This window comes from Mya arenaria, chromosome 3, assembly GCF_026914265.1.
Source record: "Mya arenaria isolate MELC-2E11 chromosome 3, ASM2691426v1".
NCBI classification, from domain to species: Eukaryota; Metazoa; Mollusca; class Bivalvia; order Myida; family Myidae; genus Mya; species Mya arenaria.
The window spans coordinates 38,050,874-38,070,924 of NC_069124.1; the positions used below are offsets into that span (position 1 = coordinate 38,050,874).

Genomic DNA, 20,051 nt, shown 5'->3' on the forward strand with positions numbered 1-20,051 from the left:
ATAATATTTAAAACAAGAGGGCCAAGATGGCCCTATATTGCTCACCTGAGTAAAACTTTGTGCTAAAGATTTGTTGATAATTAAATGGCAATAACAGGGATTTGGCTTCTCTGATGTATTATGCCCATTCACATTCTCATCAAATTTTGTGATGATTGGACAAATGCTTAAAAAGTTTTTGATAGGACAAGAGCAATTTTAGGTAATTTCTATAATTAAAGCACAATAACTCTCGGGTAACTACAGCAATTTGCTAATTATCAATCACGTTCATACACATTCTGACCAAATTTAGTCATGATTGGATAAAGGGTTCAAAAGTAATTGATCGGACTACATACTGTATGGTGCCTTTCTGCCCTTCCATACACCATAGGTGGAACTGTAAAACTGGCGGGTAAAAACATGACAAATATGTATTTGTTTTAAAAGATACAAAGGGCAATAACTCACAATATTTAGGTTGGATTTATATAACTTGTCACAAAAAAATCACAATTTACTGTGAATAAGTTCATGAAGTTTGAAATTGGTACATGTACCTTCAATGATTTTAAAACAATAATATAACAATAAAATAAACAGATGACCCATATTCAGCTTGACTTAAAAAATTATCAAAACAACCTTTCTAACAAATTTACAGGATATTTGGGCTGAAAATGTTACCTCTTGAGTGTAAACAAGGTGTTTCTATATTTGGGCTCTGTGACCTAGTTTTTGACCCCAGATGACCCATATTCGAACTTGACTTAATAATTATCAAAACAACCTTTCTGACAAATTTTCAGGATATTTGGGCTGAAATTCCATATTTGGGCTCTGTGACCTAGAACATGGTTGTCAACATTCCCCTAAACAAAGCCCTAGTCAATCAGTGCTTTCAGCACTTTGATTTCTTCTGCTTTTGAACCTGTATAAATTCTTTAATCTATTCACCATTCTCACTTTAACATGGTAATGTGTCACAAGCAGTAGTCTCACGGTGACAGGGCTTCTAAAAACCGGCAATTTGCCGGTCTGGACTGATTTTGACCTTTAGCCAAGTCCGAAATTTTGACATATTTTCATAATTTCGGTCCAAAACGACTAAGTTAGTAAAAATTGTAGAAATTGTTATACACAAACATTTCTGGGCCATTCACACATTCAAAATTACCCCCAATAAAAGTGTTCTAGTTACCACCAGACCAATCCGACCAGCAGCTTTTTCCGCTATGCAGATGCTTGCAATCGGTCCAATCATGTGTAGGTCGCAGAGGACACAATTAAACAAATTATGTGTTAATTTTGTGCTTGCAGCACTGCTATCCTTATCAAGTGTTAAAATCAGCCCATATTTTCACATGGCAATATCATGCTATGTCGTCGTCGTCGATCATTATATGATATATCCGTTTGTTGATTACCAAACTGTTAAATTTAAATTGTAATAAAGAAGCATTGCTGGTTACAAAAACAGCATAATAAAACTTAGATAGAATCTGGTGCGAGTGACAAAATATATCTGGTGCCCAAATTTCTATACAACTGCTCATAAAAGATAGAATCCAGAGATTCGCTGAACCGACAAGCGAGGATTTTATTTCCTGTTTTTATCCCAAGGATTATATACCAAGGCAGGAAATTAAGTAATACCTATTTCGATACCTTCTTTAAAAAGATAAACGTTATCATGATACAAATAGCTAATAGTAAATAATTATTAAGGTTTCTTTTGCATGGTATTTACTGTCAGAATCATGGTTTTTATGCCCCTGAAGCATATTAAAATCGCACTGTCAGTCCATGCGTCCGGCTCAATAACTGGTGTCCGGGCTGTAACTTTCTCTTGTATAGACAGATTTTAAAATGATTTGCCACATGTGTTTGACATACCAAGACAACTTGTCGCGTGCAAGACCCGTTTCCCTATCTCTAAGGTCAAGGTCACACTTAGTGTTTATTCACAATGGAATGCTGTATATAAGGACATAGAGTATAGGTTGTCGTGTCCGGGCTGTAACTTTTTCTTGTATGGACAGATTTTAAAATGACTTGCCACATGTGTTCGACATACCAAGACAACGTGTCGCGTACAAGACCCGTTTTCCTATCTCTAAGGTCAAGGTCACCCTTAGTGTTTATTCACAATGGAATGCTGTATATAAGGACATAGAGTTTAGGTTGTCGTCTGGGCTGTAACTTTCTCTTGTATGGACAGACTTTGAAATGACTTGCCACATGTGCTTTGAAATACCAAGACGACGTGTCGCTTGCAAGATCTGTGTCCTTACCTCTAAGGTCGTCGTCACACTTAGTGTCTATTCATAATGGATAGCTGCATATAAGGACATAGAGGATAAGTTGTCGCATCCAGGCTGTAACTTTCTCTTGTATGGACAGATTTTAAAATAACTTGCCACATGTGTTTGACATACCAAGACGACGTGTCGCGTGCAAGACCTGTGTCCCTACCTCTAAGGTCAAGGTCACACTTAGGTGTTTATTCACAATGGAATGTTGCATATAAGGACATTAAGTATAGGTTGTCGTGTCCGGGCTGTATCTTTTTCTTGTATGGACAGATTTTAAAATAACTAGCCACATGTGTTCGACATACCAAGACGACGTATCGCGTGCAAGACCCATGTTCCTACCGCTAAGGTGAAAGATACACTTAGTGTTTATTCACAATGGAATGCTGAATAGAAGGACATAAGAGTGTAGGTTGTAAAGTATGGGTGATTTTTTTTTTATGTTCAGAGGCAATTTAAAATAACTTGCCATATGTCTTTGACATGTAAAGGCAATGTCACATTTGCAAGACCAACTCTGTATTGTTGTCAAGCATACAGGATTTTCAATCCTATGGTAAAGTTTTTTGGCACAATCACATTAAGGCGACATGTGGCCTCGGACAACTTCTCTCGAGAAAGTTTGGAAATATTTTAGTTTTATAAAAAAAATCTTTCATTTTTTCATCCTTATTGTTTCAACAAACATCCACTCTTTGTGGTATTTAAGCCTACTGTAGCCATCAATCATTGGTTACACAACTGTGAGCCAATTTGTAAACAGTTACAAACAAATTATTGAGATGATATTTACACTTAATGCACAACTTTGCTGTTGCATAATTAAATTTCAAATCCAATGATCTAATTTTTATCCCCTTACGAAAAATTCAGGCTAAACCAGCTGGTCACATTTCTAACTCTTTTCTATTTGACTCATGATTTATTTTGATAAAAGGTTTAATACTGCTACATGTTATCAAAATTTCTCTCTCTATGAGTCCAGTTGTATCACACCCTGGGCTTATCAGTTCAATCAAAGGTCAGGCAGAAAGCTTCCTGGAGAGTTTTATCTAAGCCAATCAGCATCAGGTTAACATTCATCTGAGTAGGAAATTCAAATGCATGGAGAAGAATCATGTAAACATGGCGGTTTCTGAAGCTCATATTTTGTGTGGATAAACCTTCTTCCTAATCATTTAAAAGGTAAGAACAGTTTTAATATATTTCTTTTATAAAATTCCACATTAAAAAGGACATAAATAAATATGGCGAGTGATTAAGTATAATATTCTTGCAGTTCTTTATCTGGCAGCATTTAAACATTTTGTGTATTGCTCCCAGGACAGTGAACCTCCATTAACACAAATTGTCTCACTGGGATGCTTTGAAGCCTCATGATTGTTATACAGTGTGTGTAGTTATATGAATATATGCACAAGTTCTAATACTTGAAAGTTAGTATAATTAAGCTGCAATAAACTTCATATATACTCTTCTTTATAATTGAGCCCCAATAAGTTATCATTGATGATCATGTGGTTGTGTATGTATGTGCAAATGTCATTATTTTAATACTATAGATGGCCAATGTTGTGTCTGTGGCTAAGATGAGAATCCTGTGACCAAACAAGATACAATGGGGAAAGTTGGAACCAGACGTAGAACATAATGGCCGCGTCCATGCTCAACCACATGGTGGGTTGCTGTATTATCTGCTATTACATTTAGTTTTAACTTTCAAACTTTATTCTTTTTATAAATATACCCCCATGTAGTCATGAAGTAGAACTATGAATTATTTAATTACAATAACATTCCTTATTTATGTTATTAGCTTAAAATATACCATGGCAATACGACATGTGTGCATAATAGGGGAATCAATGTATGAAGGGTTACCATTTTAGAAAAGTTTATAAAAAGTATATTCTTCTAATAATAATGCAATGGGTTGCATGTAACAACACATATTTCTTATAGAAATGTACAAACATTGTCTTTTTGTTGACTAGACATTTGATCAATGTTTTTATTGCAGTGAAATAAAAAGTGATTTGATTTATACAGATGACTGTTACAAAAGAAATGCTGAATGACTTCTAGACAGAAAACAAGGACCAAGCTGAAAATCATATGAGAGTCAGTCTCACGTAAGGGTGACAAATGCTGTCCTTGCAATAAGCGGTGCTGCATGGATCAGATTTTAATGGCAATTTTGACAAAAAATAGTACTAATACAAGGTCTTGTATATGATTATTATTTTTCATGTACTTCAATATGTTATTCACAATATTTCAGTCTAAAATTTTGGACTAACTTTTGCAAGGTAGCCAAAAAGCTGGTGTCCTTTGCAAGAATATCAATTTTGTATGTCATATATAATCAATATCGTGCATCCCATGTATTGAAAAAATGTATCTAATGCAATGCTCTGGATGTGTTTATTTTATGTTGAAAATAAATTTTATCCAATCCAGTAAAAGTTTTAAAATATTTTGTGTTTTACCTATGTCCTTCAATTATGTTTCAGTTACGAGTCATTGCCGAATTATGTTAATAGAATATCATGTAAAAATATAAATAAACATTGCAAAATACGTTCTTAAAGAGCCAATATTGATTGTTTGAAAGCAAATTTCTTTTTGGACTGAAATATTTTATCTATTTTGCAAGCAGAAGACATTCCTATCGACCATCGACCGTATTTTTTTAATGATAAGTTACGAGGCCATGGTATAAATGTTTGTTACATCCACATGGTGTTATATTCTGTAAAAGGATTACACATGTACATTACCATAGTACTTTCCTAATTTGGAATGGCTCTATGTAGTTTGAATTATTAATATCAAAGGTAATAATCAAGTAAGAATTGTTTTTGAAGTAATTTACGAGGCATAAGTTACGAGTCACATGTGTTTCGTTTATACCATAAAATTAATTTCTTTTCGCTAGTTGATTATTTTTCGGTCTAATGACGCAATATAGTGACGTCATATAAAGAAAACACAGTCATCAGCCATTTTTGTTATAGTTTACAGGCCGCCCAAATTTTGAACAGAAGGTATGTTTTTGTTTTATATCATAAAATTTTATTGTTAAATAATATTCAAATAATTTTGTGTACACAATGCTGTGATTGTATGTTTATTTAAAGTATGAATTCGATGTCAGCTGCATTTTACTGTTTCATGTTTACATGTTGTATTGAAATGTTGTCCCGTAACTTAAGTCATTGTCCCGTAAATCACCCATTTTCATTGATCTTTTAATTAAGTAATATTTCATGTTTCTACATTGGTACATGTGTTAAACCCACTGATCACACTAATAAAGTCAATGGTTTGTATAAAACACAGGATATTATTAAGTTTTATAAGTTTTTTACCCTTAGAAAATTTCATTGCACATTAGGGTACTCTATTTTCTCAATGACAATGTGTATTCAATGTTAATGTACTAAGAGTAAATCAGGTATGTTTTCTTAAAAAAGATTAATTAAACATTGTCTAATGTAACAGTATATGTGTGCAATTAAAAAGAAAATGATTATTTTAACTACATGTCTGATATGGTCCATAAAGGGACGCTGTCTCGTAAATCACCCCCATTTGTCCCGTAACTTATTTATCTTTTTATTCCGAATTTTAGATTGATACGCACATTTTCGTTCTTTCAAACGATAGTTTAATAATCAGCTACATAATGTATACATATATAAGTTATATTTAAAATATTATATTGCAAAATATTATCATAATTAATTAAGATATTTACATATTTGAAATTGCAAACATATTTTGCTAATAAAATAATCATACACTATTTTCAGCATGACAAAGTCAAAATCACAGCGAATGAAGGAGTACAGGGCAAGGAAGAAAGCTATGTTGGGAGATGAATGGCTAAGAAGAGAAAACCAGAGAGTTAAAAGTTATTTTGTGCCAGTGTCAGAACTCCCATTAAGGAAACGAGAACACAAACGCGAGCTTAACAGAAAACATGCTCGGACACACAGGAGGAAGCGAAAGATAGACACAAACTACATTGAAGGCCAAAATGACAGAGAAGAAGCCATGTTGGAACAAGAACCAAGTACCTCACAAGAAAATGAAATCAGTAGCACAACTGATATTAGAACACCACTGGCAATTAAGATGCCATTTTCTTCTTATCAGAAAAGTTCAAGAGAGTCGCGCGGCCGCAAAAGAGTATCAAGGGCCCTTGCAAAACAATATAGGACAAATGAGACACTGAGAGACCAAAATGAAGACTTACAGAGAAAGCTGAATAGTGCAAGAAAGAAACTTTATAGGCTTAAACAGAAGCAATTGGCAACCCAACAGCCATCTACACCTAAAAGTAAATCAGAAAGTTTATTGCGCGAAGCAGGCATTGACCTGAGTGACCCGTCAGCATCTAAAGTCAGGCAAAAGGTGCTGTTTGCCGAATGTATTGGAAATGAAATAAAGGCAGCAACACAATCGAACAGAAAACATGTTGTCATGCGCATTGCATCAGGCAAAATTATAAAGAAATATAGAATGAAATATTCGCTTGCATCGTTGACGGGCCTTAATCGGAGAAAAATGAATGGGCTACAGAAAACCGCTTCAATTTGCAAACGAGCACGAAACAAAGTCCTTAATCAACGAGTAGAGAATGATATACAAATATTTTTAGAAAGAGATGATAACTCGCGACAACTACCTGGCAAAGCAGATGCTGTAAAAGTTGGTAAAAGTAAGGTACAAAAGCGCGTTCTCAATGACTATATGTACAACCTTCACACAAAGTTTTTGACTGAGTCAAGCTACAAGGTGTCACATGCTACGTTTTGTAGGAAGAAACTGGCGAACATAACCCATGTTAATTTCTCCGCTCGGAGCGTATGTTTATGTCAAAAGCATCAAAACTTTGCGTTGAAACTGCGATGTCTAAAAAATAACAAGGTCACAAGTATCACAAGCCCTGACAAGTTCATGGAAACGTTCGATAGTGAATACAAGCTGAAAGCAATGTTGCAAAATATTAATTGCACGACTATTAAGTACCAGGAATGGAAACGAAAGAAAATGAGTGAAGGCAAGGAGCGTATGAGAGTTGTTGACATCGAGTTACCGAAAGGGGAGTTCATCAATGTAATGATAAGCACTTACAATGAGTTTGCAAAACACATTAGCAGAGTCATTGATCAATACAAGGGATTGAAACAAATGAAAGAAAAGCTTCCTGTAAACCACGTATTAGTACAGATGGACTTTTCGGAGAACTATACTTGTCAAAGTTTAGAAGAAATTCAGAGCGCGTATTGGAACGCAACAGCCATCACCCTACACCCTACGGTAATTTACAAAAAGGCCACGGACGGAAAACTTACACACGACAGCATTGTTTTTGTCTCTGAAGTTCTTCAACACAATGCTGCTATGGTCCAAGTAATAATCCAGAAGGTGATAAAGTACATCCAGGAATCAGATAAAAGTATTAAAGGAATTCACTTCTGGACTGACTCGCCCACGAGTCAATACCGTAATAAGACAGTATTTGACATTGTAAGTCGTCTGGAAACAGAGTTTGGAATCAAAGGGTCATGGCACTATTTAGAATCAGGTCATGGGAAGGGCACCTGTGACGGCGTTGGTGGCACGACCAAGAGGAATGCAGATAATGCAATAAAGCAGGGCAAAGTAATCATTCAAGACGAGGAGGATTTTTACAAATGGGCAATACAGACAGAAGGTCAAATCAAATACAAAAAGATATTACCAGAAGAGTTTGACCAAAGAAAGGAGGCTGTGGATACGCGAAATATAGAGCTGAAACCAGTAAAGGGAACAATGAAGTTGCACAGTGTTATTGGTGTATCACCAATGAATATCCTATCGAGGGAGACCGTTTGTGTATGTGATGAATGTTTTCAATAGGGAGGTTTCAGTGAAAATTCACCATGTGAATGGGAGAGACATTCATTATTAAAGCCTATAAAGAATGCAAATGCAAATGATGGTGAGTCACAGAAAAATGGTGAAATTGTATCTGATACAACAAATGAAAGCACTATCCAGAAGGAAAACCCAGAGATTGATATCAATGTAGAAGATTATGTTGTTATCGCTTATGACATGAAATACTACATCGCAAAAGTCACAGATATTGACAAAGAAGATGGTGAACTAGAGGTAGCATGTATGGAGTCGTGTGGTAAGACTGTAGGTCGATACAAATGGCCCTGAAACGAGGACAAGATATGGATTAATCGCCAAAGTATTTTGAAACAGATCGCAGAGCCTGTAGCCACTGGAAAGTCTTGCAGAATTTTCAGCGTTGATGCAGAAACACTAACATTTATCAATACACAATTTTGACAAACGTTTGTCAGTTACGGGACATACAATGGCTATGCACTTATAGCGTATGCTGAATAGTTTATGACCTAACAATGGACAAAAATGTTCTAGTTAAAACTGAAATTAGCATGTGAAATTGACAAGTTCATGAAAAATCATGTGTTGTTAATGTTTAATAGTTAATTGTTCAAAACCTGTTTGTAATTGCTTACAACGGAAAATGTTATATCATGTTATGTATCTAGTCATATGTTAACCAGGTATATATATAGTATGTATGTTAAACATGATACATTCAAGCCTCTAGTTTAATGTTTATGTATATATATAAATGTTTAAATTCATTATATGATGTTCAAATGAGATATCTTATTAAGATAATTTACGATACATTTTCTTGTAATTTACGGGACAATTTTTTAAATCAAATAGAAATTGATTGTTTATTGACAACATAATCCATGTTTAACATGTTAAAATGAAATGATTTGATGTATCAAAAAAAGCTACTGATATGATTTAAACATGTTTTTTTGATTTACTATTGTTATGTTACAGTTAGATTTTCAAATTAAAATTAGAAAAATAGAATAAACGAGTTCGTTTTTTTTGCCAATTTCATCAAAATACACATTATTTTTAAATAAACATAAAGTATATTGATTCATTTCAGAATATATATCTAGTTTCAGAATTTGACACAAAATGACACTCATTTAATAGGTAACAGTGGTTTACTTTGTACTTGTTTTTTGAAGGTGTGACTCGAAAATTACTGCAAGAAACTCGATAGTGGCTACCTTAAAATGGCTATATATTTAGTTTCAGAACACTTGTACTCATAAAATTTTGCCAAATGATCGGATATATACTTATTATCATTGCAAGCAATACAGATAATGTAAATACTGTTGTTGAAATTTTGACATTTTGCTGTATGCTATTGTCACCTTTAAGTGAGACTGAGTCATGAGCATCACCATTCACAGGCGGGATTCAGTGACTGTGGAGAAAGTGAAATATAAACCTTCTCCTTGTAATAGTAACAACATTAACTTGTGTTTATATTGGTAGCAGGTCTTATTTTCAAGAATCATGATAGTAATAAATAACATGTACCTGAACACTTATAATAGATATATGATACTGCACAGGGAATGCATTATGCTCAAATCAGATAATGTGAAAAATTTATACATTCAAGTATTAATTCAATAAAATTCATTGTCATTTAACATTTTACATTGTTCTGTTTGTATGTATAAGTAGACCTTACATGGATAATATGTTTTAACCTAGCTTTTTACGCCTGGATTTTTTTACGCCTGGTTTCATTTTTACGCCTGGAATTATTTTTAAGCCTGGTTTTATTTTACGCCTGGATTTGTTTTATGCCTGGGTTTATTTTTACGCCTGATTTCATCAAATTTACGCCTGGTTTTAAAAATCAGCTCATTTACATAATTCGCCGTATTATGCCAGGTTTCCGCCTGGTTTTCTATCCCAAACCAACTGGTTTTGGATAAAAAAAACCCAGCTGGTTTCCTGCTCTGATTCCGCCTGGCTCTTTTCGTACAGGAAATCTCAAAGGAAACTTAGACAATGAACATTTTTTGTATTAAAATAGAGGGAGTCCTGTACTGTACTAAGTAAAAACACAATTTTATTGGGTAAACAATTAACTAGTGTTATTTCAGATTAATTTGAACTAATAAATCAACTTTGCACGTTCATTGTTTTTTTAAAATGAATTAAGTTAAATATCATAATTATAAGATCTGTAAGAAAAGCTGGGTCAACCTCTTAGTAGCAACGGTTTTAACAGCATTGGGAATGGATTTGATAAACTAGACGTCTTACTAGATATTGCCCTCAACAAAGCCCTACAACTCGAATTAGTAAGAATTGCTATATATATATATATATATATATATATATATATATATATATATATATATATATATATATATATATATATATATATATAAAAGAACAGTTAAAAAAAATTCAGTTATATAATATAATCAAACTTAGTGTACAATACAAAAAATCAAGGTCTGAAATACATGGGCAATAATGACAACATTCTTCTGTAATATTCGAGATCGAGAGAACACACGTTTTAACAGCTGTAAAACTGGGTCATATCACATGTGATATATGATATTTCTATAATCCATGTATTCATAGCAAAATACTTACTTTGATAATTAGACATAAGAGTACAGTTTTATTGCCGGATTAGCATTCCATTTTTGGAAACAGTAGTGACAAATGTGACATGACATGTGTTTGTTCAAGGCAGACACTTGTTTACTACATGTTTTGTAAATCAGTCATTTTGACATATTTCTGAAGCATGACCTGTGACATCATTCTGATTAAGTTCCATGACGATTTCATTCGCACATGATAAATAGGATATAATTATATGATATTTATTATTGGTAGTTTAAAATAGCTCGTGACATGTTTGGGGATTGTCCATAGAAAAATGATGCAAGAACGCCCTAAACACACATGTGCTTTGAACTTTGAAGGCGTGTTTGACATCTTTCAAAGTAACGTCGTGTTTTTTCTCAAATTATATATATATTAATCAGTTCATTATACACAAAAATGAATTTGTTGCAAATAATAATATGAGCAACAGATATGTAAATAAATAACTGTTAGAGTTAATAACGATGGAGCATTTTGGCATTTTTTGTGGAGATTTGGAACCGGCCAAAATTCTCTTTGAAGCAGTCATTTGAGCTGGCAGCCGGCTCTTAATGAAAGCCCTGAACATAGTTTTGATATCTTACGATTGGCAGTCATACAGTCAATAATTGTCATCTTAAGCATACATCTCACAATTATAATCATTTAAGTTGTACAAGTATAATCATTTACCCGAGTTGTACAAGTACATGCACAGCGGTGTCGAGTTCGCAAAGGAACTGATCACCCCTGGCATAGATCCTGTTCACTACCGGGTCATCAACACCCTCTTAGATGCCGTGGAGGGCCTCTCCCACTGATGCTGATGTTAAAAATCGCTCTATTTTGTTTATTTTGTTCTTTTTTTATGCTTTCGACAGAGACTTTAAAAAACGGTCTGCCATCTTGAAAATTGTGCGCGTAAATTATCATTGTTGTGAAATTAGCATTAGGGCTATTCCAGTAAAACATATGTCCCACCCCAGGAAGGCACTTTCAAAATGGACCATCCCCCTTCAGAAGTTTATTTGATGAGAAAAGAACCCCCTTTAGAATATTTTTTGAGCAAATTCGGACCCCCTTGAGAAGTTTATTTTTTTATACGTCTATATGCAAAGATTATTTGCAATTACTCTTTTGTAACTCTTTGATCAGGTGAGCTATATAGGACCTTAGAGCTCACCCTAGTTTCTAAGCCAATCATCACCCAGAGATTTTCAAATCTTTGCTCGAATAGGTTTCATATAAGATCACATCTGCATCCAATAAGTTAATTATTATAACTAGGTCAACAGACATGGCGCGCGCCAAATGAACTTCGAGCAGCCAATGGGCACGCTGTATACGGCCTTGTTCGATGATTGGCTTAGAAACTAGGGTGAACTATAAGTCGGTTACAGCTCATGTAATGGAAAATAACAAAACTTATTACTGGGCTTCGCTTGTAATAAATTTTGTTATTTTCCATTAATAAATTTGGTTATTTTCCATTATATGGACTATAACCTACACACCACGGTTCTCTTGTTTCTTCATATGTTGCTATAAGTGCATATTAAGCCACATGAGGCTGAAACTTTCACCCATGTAATTATATACAACCTTAAAATAACTTGTGGTCGAAATGTTAAGGGGACGAAACATTCGGATTTATAACATTTACGCAATACGTACAAATTATGATTTCTAATAAAATTCTAGACAACTGTTGTCAATTTCAGGGGTCGACACTAACCATTTTTCCAAGGGATCCCGAAGGGACACCAACATTTGAAATCAGGTGTCCCTTCCTGAAATTAGGAGTCCCTTCCACTTTTTACATTTTTTCATTGTTGAGCCTGTTTTAATATTAAATTCAACATCCTTTTACTTTTCAATTTGTAATGCAAGTATAAACCACCATAATTATTATACATGTTTTCAGCAGCATGTAATGACAGGTTAGTAGCACTGAATGGCAGTGAGGTATATTTTGGTCTCTAAGTTGGTAGATTGGGTTCAAAAGCGGGAGAATGTCTAAGTCCCTTCTGTTTTCAGTCAAAAACAGAGATGGATACAATGTAAACAAAAACTTGATGTTGTTACTATTTTTAGATTTTTGGAAAATACGCATAAAATACATCATGGTTCAGGGTCTTGTCAAATGTCGGTGCTTTTCATTAAGAAACTGTAGGAATATTACATCTGGCTTGTGAAAACTCCAATCAATATTTAGTAGAGCTGTTGATAAATCAATCAGACTGCCCAACAGTCGTAGTGCATACTGGAAGAGCAGACGACCAAAAATTGTGTATACATGTTAATTTTCGCGCCAAAAAGTCATAAAATTTTATAAATTTATTGAATTAATGAATAAAACCCTGCAAATTTTATTTCTATTATTTTTTATCAAGGCATAAAATATATGTCTTTAAAATTAACAAAGAATATTGATAAGTTGAATGCCAATTAACAAAGAATGCTGAATGTAGGATGCAGTTCTTTTGTGTCGTAAATGTTACTGTAAATACTCAAATTTCGTATCATATTATATAATAGGTATCATCAGAGTTGGCATCTTTTTGGGCGGTTCTGACACATAAGCAAAACAATTCCACATAAGTATTTTACCGATAATAAATCTCTGTCAGCTCTGACCTTGTTTAAAATGTAAACAACAAAACGGAAGCGTTAACCTGCATGCGCCTGTGAAATGACCTGTTTATTTATAGATTCATGACGTAACTATAGTCAAATAGTCAGCTATACTTTCGCTTTGATGAGTCCGATAATGATAATTAATAATATTGTTTTGACATGTGCTGTCAAGAAATTTAGGGAGCCCGAATTTAGGTAATAAATTAATTAAATGCTACTTATTTATTGATATTTAGCGTTTATCAGTCAGAAATTTAAAGTGTCCCGACGAAATACCGGACTTCGAAGTTCAGGTGTCCCTCCTGAAAAACTGGTGTCCTCGGGATCCCGGGACCCCGTTAGTGTCGAACACTGCAATTTGGTATACTTACCACGAAACGTATCCACACATGCGGCGCAACTATTGCTTTCTAGCCAATTTTGTAGGTTGGTCTTCGACCACGACTTTACAAATTCTGGCGCCTCCGCCATCTTGTTGTCAAGGGACGCAACTTCTTCTGATTTCCGGTACCGCGGAACCGACTCGTAATATCGCGAAAATTTGTATCCAAACCAATTCCGTACACGACGTTCGGTAAAATATGTTATATGGATAAAAAAAACCGGTATTTCACCATCGGGCAGTGAATATAAATGAGCAGATACGGTCAGAAGCAAAAAAGAAAATGACGCCCCCCTATAGAAGCGAAATTGGACTTATCACCACCCCCTACAGTAGCAAATTAAGAAAAAGACCTACCCCCTACAGAATTTCTTTATTTTGCCGTCCTGGGGTGGGACATATGTTTAACTGGAATAGCCCTTAGGTTAAATAACACTAAATTTTATTTTCTATCAGGCCATTTTTTTATTAATTGGTTTACAGATTTTTTTGAAAAAATGTTGGTCGGGTGGTGCAAAAAAAAAAGGAATTCAGACTTGTAAGTTACTAAATTTTTTACAATGCATGTATTTTTTATAGCGTTTGGGGTCGGTGGAATTACCGAAATCCCGAAAATCCCCGTAAATACCGAATATCCCTTCCATTCTCTAAGGTATATAGCGTTTTCTTTAATACGCCCGGATTTACTACTTTATTGTGTTCGAATGTTGTATGCCGTAATTGTTGGAGGTTGGAGAGGGGTGGGGAAGCCTGGGGAGGGTGGGGGTGGGGGTCGTGGTGACTAAAACCCGGGACCCCCTTTCATTTTCAAAAGTTCGTACATATGTACAAGATGTAAAACTGAGTTGACAAAACAGTTGTATAATGACTGTCAATTATCAATCAAAGCATACAAAGAACCCATGGCTAGAAAGATAGGTATAATGGTGTGACATTGTTGGCAGTACTGTTGAATGTCACGTCAATGCATATGTCCCAGCTTTCCCTAAAGGGGGACATAAACTGAACACATAAGCACCCTTTCTTCATTTTTTAAGTACAGTTGTTACTTCATGCGTACCTCAAAGACTCGAAAGCGAAACGCGAGGAAAATATGCCTGTAACATGTCATGTTGTCGAGCAAGTTCGAACTCTTCATGAACTTTTCCTGAACTATTTTTATTTATTTGTTGTTGATGCGATATAGAGAAATATTTTATCATAAAGCGATGATTATGGAATAATCCATCCCAGTAAATGTAGTCGACATTGTACAATTTGCATTTCTTTCTTCGCGAGATTGTGCAATGAAACATACCAATGAGGAATGTGTTGAAACTTCTTCAACTAAATGAGGGTAGGTTTTCGGTGGGGGTGGGGGATGGGCCATGACGAGAGTGCCTCCTCGTGGTGTGGCCTGGATATGGCTCGGTGAATGAACAATCTGTTTTTCATCTAAATTAGAAAAAAATATATATATAATACAAATCTTTGGTCCAGTTCAAGTCCACATTCATCCTGCCATAACTGAACGCTCTCATATGGTCGAAAATTAGCAATATCACTTCGCTTAAGATCATCCTCTTTCATATAATATACCACTTCGGGACTTATGGCATTATAATAACCGCCTACTCAGCCCCCGAAGGTGAACAGACCTCGGCTTACGCCTCCGTCCATATACACCTTCGATGGGTAAATGGCCTGTCCTTATTATGTCATATGGCCCTCAGTGGTGTATTATATTAAATTTCTTTAATATCGTTAACACTGACGTGCAACGTACTCTTGAACTGCATTACACTAAGAAATAAGTATTCAGACTTCCGATGTTTCTTTCATACACCGCGTACTCTTACTTGTTACCTCCGTGTAAATACAAGATTTAATTTCTGGTTCACAGGAGCATTCCGTTTTGAACCAGAACGCCATTGATTGGGGTTCAATACACATCGTATTATAGTCATCAGTGACAGCATGGTTCCAGGTACTGACCGCACGATAAGAATCTACAGCGGGGTGTCATTACTGATAGATAACAGACATGGACCAATATCTCACAATGACATGTCCATATCGATATTGAGACGAGTATTGCATGTTAGTATTTAAACGGTATGCTTTACGATATAAAATATTATATTATGCCTTTATTCATTAATAACACTTTCCTATCATGACCAATGTTAATATGATGTTGATGATTCGTATTTAGGTGCAGTGATGGTATTTAAGTGAAATTGTACAATTTGCATTTCTTTCTTCGCGAGATTGTGCAATGAAACATAGCAAGCGATTCCACATAACAGTTTAGACACATACAATTCGTTATGATACACATAAGGACAATTGTATAATCAACTCCCGCTTGATACCAGTTATTCACCTTTCTCGACACACAACTTGTTCACAATACACAATTAATTATTATTTATCGATTAACTTATACAGCACCATTTCTATATACACGTTCAAAGGCGCTTTCAACAATATAAACTGGTAACTAATTACAAGCAATATCAATACAAAAGCTATTAAACAATCAATGTACGACATATTAAAAATCAGAAAATTAATAAAAAAATCTAATGTGATATCAATTGAATTACTAGTTTGAAGTTAAAACATTAAATATCAATATCTACGGTAACAAAATAACTCCAGCCCATGTAAAGTACACAACTTCTGTGTATCTTTATTACCGTCTGCTGTCTTATCAGATCACGCATTTAAGTGTCTTGCTGTGCGGTGTCATCCAATACAGTACAATTTTCATAAACGAAACTGAATGAATAAATCTTGTTATCATCCTTCGTTGGTTTTGATTACGTTTAAGTCACCCCAACACCCCTCCACCGACTCCCCTTCCACTCTCTACAACCAACTATGGCATACAAGCGATGACACTAATAATAAGTAATTACTCCCGGCGTACAAACCACCTCGCACACTAGATGTAAAATGAAAGGGGGTCCCGGGTTTTAGTCACCACGACCCCCACCCCCACCCTCCCCAGGCTTCCCTACCCCTCTCCAACCTCCAACAATTACGGCATACAACATTCGAACACAATAAAGTAGTAAATCCGGGCGTATTAAAGAAAACGCTATTTACCTCAGAGAATGGAAGGGATTTTCGGTATTTACGGGGATTTTCGGGATTTCGGTAATTCCACCGACCCGAAAATCTTCTCTTATGCGTATAATTCACTTATAATCCATGTTTTACTGTAATGACTCAAATTGTTAGATGTATCGTAATCAACTGTCAGTGTGCACTTTTAGTGTTTACTTATTTTAAACGTATATTCATGAAAAAACTTCAACGAATTTCCAACTATTAATCGACGATGTAGAAAATCCATTATTGACCTATGAATAGCGGGGAAATATCTTCTGGTTCTAAAAATAGCAACATCCGGATATGTGTAAGGTTCTAAAAATAAAACAACTCGGGGGCAATCGTAATAAAATTTTACTAATGTCACCTTAAACACATTAACAAATAAAGTTATGTGAACATTTAATTCCAATATCGATTAAATTAAAGAAAACAGCTTACCTCATGGTTTATTAATGCAGTAAACATAACAAAACAACATGAAACATAATTATTCCCATTCACATAATTACCGGTCCACACATTTTACATTTCATTCGGAACTCCTCCGAATGTTTACATTTCCGGCACATGATATTACAGCAGTGCGTTCAGTAAGGCGAGCGTTTACAAAACGCTCGCAAACGTTTTGTTTTGTATCTCTGTTGCAACGCAGCGCATACACGTTAAGCGGGAAACCAAACAGCAAACGTTCGCCGCAAACATCTCTACTGAACGCGTTGCAGGTAACCAATCGGAAAACGTAAACGAATCGGGAACAGTTATTAAACTTATTTGTCGTTCTTCCGATATAATGTTTTGAAGATAAATTGAAGACAATCTATTCAACCATAAATAGCATTTTTAACACTCATGCAATCGCCATCAATTTGCATTTTTTAATCATAATAAAATAACAGTAAAACCAAACTGTCAATCAACTTAAAAACCGCTCCTACCACTAACTAAAATAAATTCTCATTCCATAATAGGCGCGCACTTCAGTGCGGCGCCAATAACCGTAAAGTGGTGTGACTACCGTAAATCGTTCATTCAATGGCAGCCACCATACCAGAAAAGTTTATGCGAAGCACTTGATAGGAACAGAACAGAACAGAACAGACAGTTTATTCGACTTATACATGTGTACATCGTCGTAATACATATAGTTATACATATAAACTTGTCACGTATCTAAACTTACAAACATAATATAATAAAATAAAATATAAGCAAAAATATTATGTAAATTGAATACCAAATAAATATTATGTTAACTTTGGCAGTGAGGGAATGTTTCATAACTACTATATCAAGTTAAATTATTTATAAGTGAGTTGCGTATAATAAATGATTCTTTAATATATTTACAAACATTCATAACTTCCTTTTTGAACAGGGTTGTTTCAACCCAACAGGGTTGTTTCAACCCTGTACATTGTAGCCACAAACTCGACACTCACAACAGAAAATTCCTATTAATAGTCACAAATGTCGCCAGCCGATTTACCACCAAAAATATAGTTTGAGAAAGTGCAGACTATATAAATTGCAAGCTATGTTTCAAATAACCGAGGTAGATTTGACAAAGCAAGAAGCAATCATAATGCAATATCTATTCAAATAATTTAATCTGTTGAACTTAGATAAAGATAACATTAAAGTTGTATCCCTGCACCAAAAAAAAAATGACTGAACATCGAAACGTAAACAAAGAATTACTATCCACTCTAAGCGCATCATTCAATCACGTGACACAATGATGAAGCCAAGTGAATTTACAGTCGAAGAGAGATAATCCTGTAATGAGATAATGCAGTAAGTTAATAAGGTTTCTCTCCCTTGCCTTTGTAAAGAAGAAGCGGGAAATCCAAGTTTGATTGATTGTCGTGCACATCTGAAGTCTACAGAGATGTTTGTTTTACTTTGTTTTAGAAAACTTGATTGTTTCACTTGGAATCTGATGTTCTGATGGTTAGTATTGATTTGCATTTGTAGTCTTTTGTGTTTGTTTTGGGTTAGCAATGGATTGACATGATCATTATTTCATTCAGCTGCATTTATTTAGTTTTGTCATGTATTTTTACGACATCAGCAGATTTTGTATTTAATCTGAGAATGGCAGTTCCGTGATATTCTTTTAGCCTCTTTCCATATACTAATATATATATGGGTTTGGTTACAGATGATAACATGCATGGATAACAGAAGTCACCATGGGAGTACGAGGTAGTAGGAGTGTTTGATTCCATAAATCAGTAAGTTCCATGTCAATGATTTGTTTTATAATGTACTGTGTTGTTGTTGTTGTTGTTGTTGTTGTATAGTAATGTTGCTTGTATTATATGTGTGTTTTATATGCTTTAGCCATTTAATTTAATCTGCCACTGCACACGATTAAATCATATAAGATATTAGACTGTTTACGATGTTAACTTATAAACATGTTATTATTCATTATCTTATGATTGTTTATATTTATATTTTCAGGACGCTCCGATATTATATCTACATTCGATAATGTTGAATATAGAGATATTGAGGAACACTGTGTTTGTTGTTTGAACTATTAAACTGCTACATATGGTAACCTGGACATATAGAGCCACCCTCGCTTAGGAATTACATATATGTATTCTCATCTTAAAACCTAGAAAGCAACAATGGTCTCATTGATCTCAATGATCATAACAGTTTCCCTGCTTAAAACATCACGTGATAGCCCACGTGGGAATTACAAACGTGCTAAAGTGCTGATGACTTACCTGACGATATAGAAATAGAAGAGAGTTGGTGACATTATAGACAATGAAGGAAAAAACAGTTTTGAAATTAAAGATTTTATGCTAACTTGATGATGTATAAATATATATATATAGAGTGTACGTATAGACGGATGTTTGTGCAATTATTTTTGAAAATGGAAATTTATTGAAATGAATCGATTTCTATTGTTGCTGATTTGGTATAAATATGAGAAAATATCGAGGATTTAATAACTTATTTAGGTGTTTCATCTACAACTGTTTTAAATTATTTAAATTTTCATCATTTTAATTAAAAAACTATTTCTCTTTAATCTGTTGTATTTTCGAAGTATTTTTGTGAATAACAAGGCAAAC

The 20,051-nt window shown here is 34.5% G+C and overlaps 1 protein-coding gene and 1 long non-coding RNA gene across 5 annotated transcripts in view; one reads left to right on the top strand and one right to left on the bottom strand.

Moving 5' to 3' along the window:
• The window catches only part of LOC128227832 (zinc finger protein 474-like), a 63,733-nt gene extending 45,289 nt beyond the window's left edge, over positions 1-18,444 (bottom strand). The window contains exon 1 of one of the 4 annotated variants that reach the window (XM_052938708.1): positions 18,305-18,444. The gene's annotated coding sequence lies outside the window, so the exon portion shown is untranslated. Of the gene's footprint in view, positions 1-11,525; positions 11,741-13,442; positions 13,734-13,840; positions 13,953-18,304 lie in introns of those variants that run through there. The other 3 variants (XM_052938706.1, XM_052938707.1, XM_052938705.1) reach the window with 3 other exon arrangements.
• LOC128227833 (uncharacterized) lies at positions 3,199-4,756 on the top strand. Its single transcript, XR_008259857.1, has 3 exons — positions 3,199-3,482; positions 3,860-3,974; positions 4,347-4,756. It is a non-coding gene; the product is annotated as an uncharacterized LOC128227833 (long non-coding RNA).
• Positions 18,445-20,051: the final 1,607 nt, after the last annotated feature.